Source organism: Rattus norvegicus, chromosome 15 (assembly GCF_036323735.1).
Source record: "Rattus norvegicus strain BN/NHsdMcwi chromosome 15, GRCr8, whole genome shotgun sequence".
Classification (NCBI taxonomy): domain Eukaryota; kingdom Metazoa; phylum Chordata; class Mammalia; order Rodentia; family Muridae; genus Rattus; species Rattus norvegicus.
In genome coordinates, this window is record NC_086033.1 from 88,776,313 (window position 1) to 88,786,254 (window position 9,942).

The window sequence follows — 9,942 nt, forward strand, 5'->3', positions numbered from 1 at the left end:
TGAGGTAGAAATCTGCTATGACATGCACTCAATGATGGAATTGTCTTTCACTAGGCATGGCACTTAAGGCTATGCCCTCTGACTGCATGGTGCAAGCTCACACCCAAGCCCAAAGGCTGGGCTGTACCTTAAGTCATAGCATTAGCTTAAATGAAAGGTTCTTGCTTCCCCCTCCTTTTCCTCCTCCTCCTCCTCCCCTTCCTCCTCACCCTCCTCTTCTCCCTTCCCCCTCCTCCTTCTCTTCCTCCTCGCCCTCCTCTTCTCCCTTCCCCCTCCTCCTTCTCTTCCTCCTCGCCCTCCTCTTCTCCCTTCCCCCTCCTCCTTCTCTTCCTCCTCACCCTCCTCTTCTCCCTTCCCCCTCCTCCTCCCCTTCCTCCTCACCCTCCTCTTCTCCCTTCCCCCTCCTCCTTCTCTTCCTCCTCGCCCTCCTCTTCTCCCTTCCCCCTCCTCTTCCCCCTCCTCCCTGCCCCCTCTTCCTTTTCCCCTCCTCCTCCCCCTCCTCCTCCCCCTCCTCCTCCCCCTCCTCCTCCCCTTACTCCTCTTCTTCCTCTTCCTCCTCTTCTTCCCCTTCCTCCCCTTCCTCCTCCTCCTCCTCTTCCTTCCATGTGCTCTTTGTTTCTGTTTAGCTTCTTCATAAATACACTTTGTAAAGTCAGGAGTGAGAGAACTCAAGTGTGGCAAGAAAGAACGAAGAGTTCACAAGCTTAGGACAGAAGGGAGTTACATGAAACCACTGAGCTCAATTAACAAGTCAAAAATGAACTAACTCGTTCCAGGGTGATTTTTAATTCTGTCAAATAAAGAGGAACCAGACTGCAGGGTAAACTCTTATTTATTAGTTTTGGTTAATGAGTTTTTCCATAAGCAGAATTTCTTAAATTTTATTGAATCAATAAAGCCACCATTTGGAAATCTGGTCATTCCCACCAGAGCAGAACTTTAATGGAGCATACAGCAAACACCGGAGCGCTGTAAAGTGTCTCTGTGGTGACGGAGGGCTCTGCGGGGTCTGGAACTGACCTGGCTGACAGTGTTGCAGAAATCTCTCATTTAAGCTTGATCTCCGGCTCAGGAAATAATACCAAGAACTGACAAATGGGATTGTATGACATTAAGAGGCTTTTGCACAGGGCGGGAGACAATTGAGTGAAGAGACAGCTCCTTAATATCCAAAATCTCCAGAGAGCTCCCCTACTACCAGAAAATCAAACAACAAATGGGTTAATAAAATGTGAGACACATCTCAAAAAACGAAGTACAAATGGCCAATAAATGTGAAAAAAAATGGTGGACACCATTAGCCATCAGGGAAATGCAAATTGAAACTACACTGAGTCTTACCCCTGTCAGACTGCCTGACAGAACATAAATAGATACAAACACTGGAAATCCACGTAGGAAGAAGGGTACGCTTCCGTGCTGACGATGGTGGTCCAGTCATTGAGGGAATTAGCATGGGGGGGGTGTTCCTCAAATAAAGGAAAATTAGAGCTAACGTGTGACTGAGCTAGACCAGTTCCAGGTATATACACAACTGACTCTAAATCCACATAGCACAGAAGTACTTGAAGGCCATGCGTGTGGAAACCACCGAATAAACATAGGCAGCAGCTGGCAGGTGACTGGAACAAGGTCATGTGGTACAGGAAAGCAGTTTAATGTGGTATAGGTCCAGTTTAACTCAGCTTCACGCAGGCAACACTGAAAGCATGATGTTTGCTGGAGCATAGATTCAACTGTACATCAAGTTTAGAAAGTCTGTAGGATGAACAGATATTGCATGCTGTCTCTTGCTTGTGGGCCCGAGATTGTAACCAGAAACATAAAACAATCTCCCTCCCCCCTCACTCTCAGTATGACAGAAAAAGAAGAAAGGAAACAGAGAGGGAGAAGGGGACATGTGGGAGGGAAGGGCATGTAGTGTTTGTACACGATCACAAAATACGACCTGTTTGAAAAGAGTTATCTCTAGGAAGCCTGACATTTTATACAACGAATGCATCAGAGAGATTAATTTACCCTCTGCCCTAAAGCTCACACGAACTTCCTATTTCCTGGGTTATGTATTTTCCCTGCATATGTTACCGATGAACAATTATAAGGATTCTAGGAAGACAGTGATGTCAGGTGCTTCCTCTGGAGAACAGCAATGGCTCTGTCCTCTAGCCCTGTCTCAGTCGTTTGTAGTCAACCTCATCATAGTACAGCCACCCCTACCTTGTTCACGGTCAAAAGACAAATTTTCCCCTGGTGAGTGTCTTGTAAACACCTTCTCTTGTTTATAAGCGAGGGGAGCTTGCTGGTGGAGCATAAATCCTTCCCCAGAAGTAAGAAATGGCACAAAGAATGTGTTTGCAGAACCCTCGGTACATTATTTCGAAAATCATTGCTGGAAAAGTAAACCTGGTCACTGTGGTCGCCAAGTACCGAGATTTGTTTTTTGTTTACATTGCATGTCTTTTTTTTTTTTTTTAAAGACAAAAAGGAAGCGAAACCATGATAACTTGGAGATGGTTGGCTCGCTTGAGGAGGCTGCCTCAGCTGGCCACAGTGTCTCTGTATCTGACCTCCGCCCATAGACAGAAAACCAAGTACCAGCAGCATATGAGGGTCAGAAGAAAGGAGTTTCAGCTTTATTTCGTGGACCATGCACACATCTATTTCTAAACGGAGCGCTCTGGACGAACTCAGTCGAGACACAAGCCAAATCGAGAAACAAAAACATATGCCCCCTCCCCGTCCGCAAACAACTTCACAAGTGAAAATCCCAGGAGGCGATTTAGATTTTGCAGTATGTAAAGTATAAAACACGTTTTCAAACTACCTATTGATTTGATGTGTATGTGTGAATGCACCCATGCCAGTCACGGGTGTGGGAATCAGAAGAAAGACTGCAGGAGTCGCTTCTCTTCCTTCCACCCTGTGGGTTCTGGGTATGGAACTGAGGTCGCCAGGCATAGCAACAAACACCCTTTTTCTGCTGAGCCATCTTATCTGTCTGAAGTCTTCCTAGCTCTGGTCTGTTGAAGAGTAACTATGGAGCAGTATGGGTGTCCTTTCCCTTAGGCTATGCTAGATAGCTATATTTGCCAGTGTTTTCTCCAACCCGATATACCTAAGGGATTCCTGAGGGTAGTCAGGCTCGGCTGAGCGGAAGTACGGCTGCCTGACAGGTCAACGGTCTCACTATTCCGGTCCTCTTTTTCTAGCGTGTGGGGATTTACTGTGGGCACTTACGTACTCTGCGTTATGCTATGACTTCATCTGAGAGGCTTGACTATCGATATCCGGGGAATCCTTAAAGAGTGCCTCTCTGTTACCCACCTCCCTCGAGTCCCTCCAAGTCTCTAGCTAGCAAGATGGCTGAGAGGTCTATGGTTATCGCACTTCACTGAATCTTTTTTTTTTAATGTCCTATTGCAAGTGCGCTGCAAGGAACCCAACTGTTTGATGGGAACCCTGACCTGCTACTTTTAAACTTTTTTCTGAAAAGAATCCTCTCCAATTTCATGTTATAACACATACTCATTTAATCCTTACTGAAGCAGCTTCGCCTTTTAGAGTCTTCTACCAACATTTTCCGCTGTCCATGTTTTTAATGCAAAAGAGAAAAGGAGACTGAAAAACATCATTTCTTTTATTGGGAAGGAAACGGCAATATCCACAAACGGATATTAGTTTCTGATGGGTTTATGCCCTTCTTTCCATGAGTAACAGTTTGATGTTTTTGCTCAGCATAAGGGAGAAATGTGTCTGGAGCCATTTCTTTTTTTCCTCTCCATCACTTAATACTGAGGTTTGTATCTTGGTCAGTTTTCACACTTACTTAATAACTTGGTTGTTTCTTCTCCAGATTCCTTTCCAAGACTCGGAGCAGAGCACAAAAGAATTTCAAAGGGGAGAAGATTGGAGGAAGAGGTAAGCTATTTAGGACAAACTCTGTTTTGTTTTGTTTTGTTTTGTTTTGTTTTGTTTTTGGTTTTTGCTTTGTTTTTGTTTTTGTTTTGTTTTGTTTTGTTTTTGAGACATGGTTTCTCTGTGTACCTCTAGCTGTTCTGGAGCTCGCTCTGCAGACCTAGCTGGCTGGTACTCGGAGATCTGCCTGCCTCTGCCTCTGGAGTGCTGGGATTACAGACGCGTGCCACTACTGCCCAGTTGGACAAGTTCAGTTTTAAGGTAGAGAAAACAATGATATACACATACAATCCTATTACTTGTTGAAAGATCATAAAGAAATAATAACAGAGAAAATCACTAGGCTCCTAAAGAGACACCTCGTTGAGGAGTTCTGGCTGATTGCTTGTAATGGTCTTCCTGTGGTCTCTGGACCCGGAATGAGTAGGTCAAGAGCTTAGTACTCACGAAGCGTGAGCATCCTTAGGGTGTAGACAACAATTGTCTCCAGCCTTGCCAGTGAGATAGTCTAGTAAAGAGCAAGTCCACAAAATGGAGACATAGCAGGTATGAAAGTAAGGTTCTGAAAATAATGTCTATCATACTTAAAAAAAAAACAAACCTATCCATTACAAGTGAAAAGTTTCCTATTTTGTCGGCAACTGTACTTCAGATTTCTTCCCGTATGTGATGCTTCCTGCCTTTAACATTTTATTGGCTTTATGTCATCAAAAAGACACATTCAATTTGTCCCACAATTACCTGTAATTAAAGAACTAGGCATGTATATACACTGTAATTTTATGATTTTTTTCTCTCACAGAATGGACAGATCCACTATCACCCTCGGTGTTTAAAGTTACCTGTATGGCTTGTATTTCTCCATTGCTTATTTCTCTGTGTGTGAGAGAGTGTGCACAGGTCCTGAACATGGCCGGCTTGTGGAGGTTAGAGGATATCTCAAAGATGTTAACGCTCTCCTGTGGGTACTGGAATGAACCTTGGCTCGGGGGCAGCACTCCCATCCTCTATCTCATTGGTTCCTTTCTATCTGATTTTAGACCTTTCTAGTTGTCTGAAGAGCCATCTGTGTCTGTATCTATAGTCATGAAGAGCCCTAAAACTAAGGAGAAAAAAAAAGTCTTTTAGACCTACCTTTTTGTTGTCTGTGTTGATTCCTGCCTTGTAAGGGTCTGCTTAGTTTTCCTAAGTTGATTTCAGATTTATGGGCAAAGTTTTAAAATGCTAAAATGGGGGAAATTGGTTCAATATTTCAAGCGTTACTTCTGTCGCTTTATTTCCCTGCTGTATTAATTTGTGGTTACTCACCTTCTCCTCAGCGATCTCCAGGGAACCCCAAATCTGACTCTCTATGATCTGACACGAACCCAAACATTTCTCCCAATAAATTACATCTCGTGTGTAATAAAGCGAAATTGCTTCTTTAGGGCGGGGAGGAATCCTCTAGGCATCCATTGGCTACACTCCGGGGTTTTGTTCACACGCATCCTGAGGACGCAGATCTGCAGCCTCTGTGGGTCTGGGAGGGGGAAGCTTGAGTTCCCTCACTGGTCCAAACAATGCCGGAATGTTTTTCCCCTGTCCATTCACTTAAACAATGTACCATTCTGTACCTCATAAGCACTTAATTTATTCCAACTCTTTGGCCTGACCTGTAATCCCCCTCTCCTTACCCATCTGACCCATCTGCGTTTCATTTCCCACTCGTCGCATCCAAAGAGCTAGGCCCAGGCCCTATTTGGAACCATTAGACAGAGATTGGCACTCTTCCCTCTTCCTGCACCACATCCTCTGCTGGAAAAAAAAATGACCATCGGATCAGAGAACAGAGGCTGCTTTGTCCCCGGTAACGGGGATCTGGAAGCGTTTTCAATCATTTGTACTCTATACCCACTCAAACGCATTAATATAATCAACATTGGGTCTGTTGTGGGCATTTTTTCCAGCAAATAGCTTGCTAACATTCCAGGCATGTACTTCCCCGAAAACAAGACTGAGACAGGGCCCTGAATATTCAATTGGAAAATCACCAAGAGCAGAAGCTTAGTTTGGCACGGCTGGTGTTGATTCTTAATAAGTGACTTCCTAAAGCTGAGGAATGGGGCTTACAGCGTCAATGACTTGTTTGAAAAATATTTTGTAGGTGCCTCATACCACTCGATTTCCTGTGGTATGCGTCATATTGCGAGCTATTCCAAGCCAGCCTGGTTAAGCACACTAACTCACTCCCCTACCCCCCAAGATTGTGGTGTTTAACTAAAAATGTCTTTATACAAGATGAGCTCATCGCTATTACTGCTGATGTAGTTTTAACTGCCTGGATACCAACTTCAGTCGCTTGAAAATGTGCTCCAAAAGGGTAAAGCTCAACAAACCGTATCTCACCCTGTAGAACATGGCGGGATGCAGTCCCAGAAGCAACATTTCTTCAGGGGAAAGTGGTCCAGTTAAGTACAATGCATACCTTTCACTTTCATTAGAAAGACTTACTGTTCTTAATATATTACCAAAGTCAAGGTGCTGAAGACATCTGGAACGCGGGAATAAAATTAACCCTTTCATAGCTTCAGGTATTTTGTAACGCTTGCCAGGGAGGAGAGGTACATTCAGAAACCAAAAGGATTTTTCTCAATTATGTTTCAGAAAGCAAACCCTGAAATGCTATTCACAAAACTAAAGTGAATGTGAGTGGGGCTATCGCGAGGGCTAAACAGGACATTGTACGTAAGAGACTTTTGACGCGTTTCTAATTCTAGACACGGGGAAAACAAAATACCACCGAGTGTTATCAGCACGCCTCACGACGCATCCAGCAGTTCCATACACTGCAGTTGTTTACAGAACTTGCGAGGTAGATATTAGCTTCGCAAACAAGGAAGGAGAATCTCAGAGAGATTCCGTAAACTCCACAAAGTGGTGATTCATTACAGAAGCAGGGCACCAACCTAGACCAGTGTGAGTAACACACTGGGACGTATCTGCCACCTGGCTGCCCAGAGATAAAAGTATTGTCATCTCTGTTATGGCTGCCATTGTCCACTTTCGCTCAAAGGATTCATGCTTTCCCGGGTGTCCTGAGCTAGAAGAAGAGAGGAATATAAATCTGTACGCGTCGTGTTCTGTCCTGCTTTTCTCCGGTTACAGGCGGCATCTAGTTTGGGGCCAGTACCCAGTGGCTTCTCAGTGGCTATTAACTGATTAGACATTGTCTATGCCATCTCCGAATGATTTGTGTCTCTACAATAGGACCTTTTATAACAGAGAAGAGAGGGATTGATACCCTGGACACTGCCTGGGCTGTGTTTGCCTCTTGGGGCAAATAATTTTCGTTGGTGCCAGGAGCAGCTCTGATGTGGCTGCGCTGCCCTTATGTGGCCCGGGGCTTTGAGCTTGGGAGAAAAGGAGCAGCCTGGTCTTGGATGAAACAAGAATGTACCAAAGGGGAGCCAGGGCGGCCATGTTGTTTGTCAGAAGACACGACCACATGCGTATCGGTCTCTGGGTGATCGGCAAGCAAGAGGATACCCGTGGGAAAAGATCGAAGAGTCTCCGAGGCGATAAGCTACCAGACCAGTACACTGCACAGCGCTAGAAAGAAGAAGAGGACTTTCACTCCCCTACAGTTTGGGAAGGCAGCCAGAAAGGCTGTACCATGAGGTGGAAAAGGGAGCTTTTGTGTTGGCTGTTTCTTGTAAGGTCAGAGTTTTGGGTCCGTCAGGTTGCAAGCTCCAGGGTGATACACACGGACTTTTAAGGGACTTGGAGTGGGTCCCTTTTGACGTGGTGTATAGAGCAGTCTCTGAAGAAGGCATCGTGCTTCTTGATTGAGAAAGACGCAGCAAACCAATTTTCTTAAAAAACAAACAAACAAACCGGATTTACTTATTTTACGTGTATGAGTGATTTTTCTGCATGAATGTTATGTGCCCCATGTGTATGTCTACTATGCCCAAGGAGGTCAGAAGGGAGTGTCAGCATCCCTGGAACTGGAGATGGTTGTGAACCACCATGGTGTGCTGGGAATCCAATCTGGGAGCTCTGTGCTCTGACCCAGGTAGCCATCTCTCTCTAGCCTGTGGTTTCCTCTTAGTTTTAAGGAAATACAGATTTAAAAATTATTTGCATAGTTTAAAAACATTAGTAGAGACATCAATTCAAAATATCTTGCCTGGAGATTGGTGTGTGTTTGTGTGTGTGTGTGTGTGTGTGTGTGTGTGTGTGTGTGATTGGTCTGTATGTGTGTGTGTGTGTGTGTGGTGTGTGTGTGTGTGATTGGTCTGTGTGTGTGTGTGTGTGTGATTGGTCTGTGTGTGTATGTGTGTGTGTGGTGTGTGTGTGTATGTGTGTGTGTGTGTTTGTGTGATTGGTCTCTGAGTGTGTGTGTGATTGGTCTGTGTGTGTGTATGTGTGTGTATGTGTGTGTGGTGTGTGTGTGTGGTGTGTATGTGTATGTGTGTGTGTGGTGTGTGTGTGTGATTGGTCTGTGTGTGTGTATGTGTGTGTGGGAGCTGTGTGTGTGTAAGTTGTAAGCAGTTCATATTTTCTACTTGAAACACTGGAAGTTTCTTTTAAGGGAGTTTAAGGGAAAAAAAATCACTTATTATTTTGACTGGGAGATTTACCACCACGGGATTGTCACATTTGGTGATAAGCCACATGAATATGTCACTAACCTAAAAATACGTTGGCAGGTTTATTTTTTTTTCTTCATTTCTTTCATTCTTGTAGTTAAACTCTACTTTGGAACTATTTAACGAGAAGGTAACATTGGAAAAAGAAAACAGAGTCCTTTTTCTCCTAATGAAAACAGACAAACTGGGCACCAGTGAGAAATCAGCCGTTTGTCACCTCAAGGGTTCACCTTTTACATGATTTTTGCACTGTTATTCTAGTTCCTACAAACGGTTCCGCTCCTTTTCATAACAGAGACTTCCACCCTTGGCAAAGCAGAGGGAAGGGCACAGTAAGGAAATGTCAAAAGCCAAAAATCAAATGATCTATTGTGGTGTTTCCATCAGTTTGGAGATACTGGTCGAAGCCTGAATGCATGAGGGTCACCCTGGGCTTGAGGTTTCCTGAAGTTAACTCCACATCCTCACTCACGCTTATTGTAGACTTCAGTCTACATGCACTGAGGGTCTTCAGTCGAGACTGTGTTTGAGGGAACAGAGGAGAGCGTTGGGGATTTCGGTAAAGATTACATGTAACCCTTCAGGTAAAACTGCCTGAGCCTCTCCTTCCTGACGCAGTCACACTAGGTTTCAGGAAACAGCAGGTCTTAATTAGCCCTCGAGTTTATAGTTTCACCTGAAAAAATACATTTAAAAAATCATATATAGTTGGCTGTCGAGATTTTTCAAGTCAATAAATTCTTGCTAATTAATCACATTAACGGTACTCCTTAAAAGTTGAAACAGAATCAGAAAACAAACCAAAATCCCCATAAATATCCTACATAAAGGCCTATTCACGGATCCTTTTTCAGATTTGAAGACTTTTACAAGTGTTTTTCCCTTCCTGACAGGACACACGCATGCATGAGCACACCAGCACACACACGCACACGCACACACCCCAACTGTGTCACGCTCCATAGCTGTTATTATCTGCACAGGAAGGTGGTTCTGGGACAGATTTGATACCTTAGAATGCACCACTGTAACTACCTTAGTGCTTGACATTTGTACTTGTGACTGTTTTAAGGGACAATCTATCTCAATGAAGCAGAGTGGCAGCAAAGTCACTTGTCTCTGAGTCCCCTCCCCAGAAAGTTACTATATGGTAGGGAAGATAGGATGTTCCACTGGGACTACAGGAGCTGAGGGGACGACAGACTTTTTGCTCACCATCTTCTAAAAGACCCTAATTCTTAGTACACCCTTGCCCCTCTCATTCTACTTGATACCTGGATCTGTCACAGAACACAATATCCCAAAGCAGGATTGTTTAAATCCACTTTAGAGACAAAACCAGACAGATTCAAATTTCCACCTCTCTCCACGGTATGTGAAATGAGACTAGTGTTCC